Genomic DNA, 4,984 nt, shown 5'->3' with positions numbered 1-4,984 from the left:
GCATGCCGATAACTATCGGCATCATGTGCTGGGACCTACCCGCCGGAGCACCCAATGCATGCTCGTAGTTGCCAGCATGCATTGTGTGCTGTCGGTAGCTTTCAATGCATGCCAATAACTACCAACATGGACCGGGAGCTACTAGCATCATGCACTCGGAGCATCTACTGCATGTCAAGTGCTCCCTAACTATGCAGGTAGCTACCGGCATGCATTGGGTGCTTCGGCAGTAGCTTCCAATGCATGCCAATAACTACCAACATGGACCGGGAGCTACCAGCATGCACCTGGAGCATGCAGTGCATGAAGTGCTACCTAACTATGCCAGTAGCTACCGGCATGCATTGGGTGCTCTGGGTGCATGCTGGTAGCTTCCAATGCATACTGATAACTACTAACATGCACATGGAGCTATCTGCATGCACCCGGACCTGCATGCTTGGTACTACCTAAGTATGCTGGTAGCTACCAGCAAGCACCGAGAGATCGGGGTGAATGTTGATAGCTTACAATGCATGCCGATAACTACCGACATGCACCGGAAGCTACCAACATGCACCCACAGCACCCAATGCATGTCGGGTGCTACTTAAGTATGCCCACATGCACCCATAGCTTCCAATGCATGCCGATAATTACCGAAAGCACCAAGAGCTACTGGGGTTCACCTAGAGCACCCAATGCATGAGGGATGCTACCTAAGAATGCGGGTAGTGCTACAGGCATGCACCGAAAGCTCCTGGTGCATGCCTGTAGCTTCCAATGCATGCCGATAATTACGAACATACACGAGGATCTACCGACATCCACCCGGAGCACCCAATGCATGTCAAGGTGCTATCTAAGTATGGCGGGAGAGCTACCAGCATGCACCGAGAGCTTCGGGTGGACAATGCATGTCGATAACTACTGACATGTATCAAGAGCTACTGGCATGCACTCGGAGCACCCCAATGCATGCCCGGTGCTACCTAAGTATGCCGAGCTACTGGCATGCACCGAGAGCTCTGTATGCATGCCGGTGGATTCCAATGCATGCCGATAAGTGCCGACATGCACAACGAGCTACCGGCATGCATCACAGCACCCACCAATGGATGCTAGGTGCTACCTAAGTATGCTAGTAGCTACCGGCATGTACCTAGAGCTTTGGGTGCATGCCGGTACCTTCCAATGCATACCGATAACTACCAACATGCACTAGGAGCTACCGGCAAGCACCCGGAGTACCGAATGCATGCCGAGTGCTACACCTAAGTATGCCGGTTCTTACCAGCATGCAATGGGTGCTCCGGATGCATGCCGGTAGCTTCCAATGCATGCCAATAGCTACCAACATGCACCGGGAGCTCCTCCCATCACGCACCCAGAGCACCCAATGTATGCCGATAACTACCTAACTATGCCGGTAGCTATCGCCATGCATTGGGTGCTCTGGGTGCATGCCGGTAGCTTCCAATGCCCGGTACCTAACTATGCCAGTAGCTACCTCGGGGTGCTACCTAAATATGTCGGTAGCTACCACCATGCATTGGGTGCATACTAGTAGCTTCCAATGCATGCACTCGGAGCACACAATGCATGCCGCGAGGGTGATACCTAAGTATGCCAATAGCTACCGCCATGCACCAAGAGCTCCGGGTGCATGTCGGCACATTCCAATGCATGCCGATAACTACCGACATGCACCGGTGCACCCAGAGCACCAAGTGCATGCCGTCGGATGCTACCTAAGTATGCCGGTAGCTACCAGCATGTAGTGGGTGCTCCAAGTGCATGCCGGTAGCTTCCAATGCATGTCGATAACTACTGACATGCACCGGGAGCTACCGGCATCCGCCCGGAGCACCCAATGCATGCCGGTACTACCTAAGTATGCTGGTAGTGCTGGCATGCACCAATAGCTCTGGGTGTATTCTAGTAGCTTCCAATGCATGCCGATAAGTACTAACATGCACCAGGAGCTCTAAATGCATGCTAGTAGCTACCCAAGTATGCCAGTAGCTATACCGGCATGCACTGAGAGCACTGAATCGGGATGCACTTGGAGCACCCAATGCATGCCGGGTGCTACCTAAGTATGCGGGTAGCCTATGCCATGCACCAAGAGCTCCCGGTGCATGCCGGTAGCTTTCAATGCATGCCCATAACTACCGACACACACCGAGACCTACCGGCATGCATCCGGAGCACCCAGGATGCTACCTAAGTATGCCGTTAGCTACCGGCATGCACACGGAACTTGCCGGTAACTTCCAATGCATGCCGATAATTATCGACATGCATTGGGAGCTACCGTCGGAGCACTGAATGCATGCCGTATGCTACCTAAGTATGCTGGTAGCTACCAGCATGCATTGGTGGGTGGTCCGGATGTATGCCGCTAGCTTCCAATGAATGCCAATAACTACCAACATGCACCGCGAGCTACCGCCAAGCACTCCCGAAGCATCCAAACTATGCCGGGAGCTACCGGCATGCATTGGGTGCTCTTCGTGTATGTCGATAGCTTCCTATTCATGCTGATAACTACTGACATGCACAGAGAGAAACCTATATGCACCTAGAACTCCATGCCGGGTGCTACCTACGTATGCCAGAAGCTACTGGCAAGCACCAAGAGCTCGGAGTGCATGCTGATAGCTTCCAATGCATGACGATAACTACCAACATGCATCGGGAGCTACGAGCATACACTCGTAGCACCCGCCGATGCATACCGGGTGAAGTATGCCGGCATGCACCCGTCGCTTCCGCATACCGGGTGAAGTATGCCGGCATGCACCCGTCGCTTCCAATGCATGCCGATAACTACCAACAGCACCGGGAGCTACTAGCATGCACCAAGAGTACGCAATGCATGCCGGGTGCTACCTAAGTATGCCGGTAGCTACCGGCATGTATTGGGTGCACCAGATGCATGCCGGTAGCTTCCAATGCATGCTGATAGAGCTACCAATATGCACCGAGAGCTACCGCCATGCACTTAGAGCACCCAATGCAACCTAACTATGCCGGTAGCTACCGCCATCCATTGGTGCTCTGGGTGCATGCCGCTAGCATCCAATGAATGTTGATAACTACCGACATGCACTAGAAACTACCGACATGCACCCGGAGTTGCATGCTGGGTGCTACCTAAGTATGCCGGGTCCTACCTAAGTATGCCGGTAGCTACCGGCATGCACCGAGAGCTCTTGGTGCATGCTGATAACTAACAACATGCACCGAGAGCTCTTGGTGCATGCTGATAGCTCCAATGCATGCTGATAACTACCGATGTGAGGTGAAAAAAAGTAAGAAAACCCTGCCTCTACAGCTCTTCCACCTCGCAAACTTGGAAACACACACACGAACGGGGACACCACCAGCCACACCGGTTGGAACCTTCTCACACTTCACCACCCAACCCACGCCAGACAGACAGCATAAAACAGAGGCACCATAGACCAAGATAAACACCCATCAATATATTCCAAATCAACAACACTTCATACAAGCTTCTCCCGACACAGAAGCCTTACTCACACGACCATAAACAAAACACTCAGGCCTGTCTCACTGCCGAGGATACACCACATCCCCAACCACCACGAACCACTCGCTTGCCTGCTGTACCAACCACACCAGAATGAACCCGGCCACTCTCACTCCAGAAGGCGCCCACAGCAGCTAACCCTCAAGTCCCTGCGACCCATCACTTCTGCATGTGTCGTCATCAGCAGCTTCACTCCACTCTCTCTCTCTCTCTCTCTCTGTGCTGATCCTCTGCCAACCTCACAACAAACCCAGGCAGCTTATCTGCCCTGCTACTACCGGCCCACCACCAAGCAGCAACACCTGTCTTTCTCTGCTTCACTCGGCACCCTGCTCTGTCCACAGTCCTGTCTCCTAGGCGGCCCACACCAGCCACCAGCCTTCTACCATATCCACAGCCACACGCTGTCCACCTGTGTTCAGCGTCCACTCTGACTGACCGAACCCTTCACAGTAGCTTCCCAGGAGCATCACCTAGCGGCTCCCCCACGGTTGGTAGTCCATCTGCAGCACCCAACCTGCACACCTTGACGCCTGCCACTGTAGCACTTCCCCTTCATCAGAGAAGCTCCTTCGCGTCTCTCCTTTTGCTGTGGCTGCCCTTGACCACCACCTAGAAGGCCCCTCACGCCAGTCCACACGACCTCACTCTTGGCCTTTCCTCTTGCGCTTGCAGCCCGGCCACTCACTTCAAGGCAGCCTCCCTCTATGTATAGCTGCAGCTGCGCTTCTTGAGGCCATCACAAGCCAAGGCGGCTCTGCTTGCGCTGTCTCCAGCTGCAGCTCTTTAACACAAATGGCTGCGCATCCTGTCCTTGTCGCCTCTCACACCCACGAGCCTATCTCCACGCGACCACCTGGCCTTCTCCCACACCTGGCCTTCTCCCACACGTCGGCGTCCACACTCTCTTCGCTGCACTTCACAAGGGGCTAGCCACTCAGTCACGAAGGTGGCTTCTCTCACACCTGCAGGCAGCTGCATCTTTGCCGTTACTCCTTTAGCGCCAGCAGCTCGCCCTTCAGTAGCGCCAAGGCTTCCACATTGGCCCTCAGTGCTCGCCAGCAGCCCTGTCTCTTTGCTGCTCTTCACTAAGGAGGCCCCCCATCTCTACACAACGGCCCGGCGGCTCTTCTCCATTGTCTTCTCTACAGAATGACGAGGGCCCTCTCAACAAAACCAGGCGACTTTTCTTTTATCTCTTTCCAGCTCCAACCTTCGCCAGCTTCTCAAACTCGCACGCTGGTGGTAGCGTAAAGCTCCAAGTGGTTTTCAATTTAATGGCCACATCAATATAATCATTTTTTTTTAATTTTCCAAGGCCTAATGAATGGCCACCATTTAACCCTTTTCTTTTCACACCAATACTCCAAACGACCTAGTCCCTTAATCTTTTATTTCCCATGCTCCACATACTTCTATTACAATCCACGATGCCCGCTCATGCTT

Source organism: Cibotium barometz, chromosome 41, assembly GCF_041138505.1.
Source record: "Cibotium barometz isolate CiBa-2024 chromosome 41, ASM4113850v1, whole genome shotgun sequence".
NCBI lineage: Eukaryota > Viridiplantae > Streptophyta > Polypodiopsida > Cyatheales > Cibotiaceae > Cibotium > Cibotium barometz.
This window is presented reverse-complemented; position numbering follows the sequence as displayed.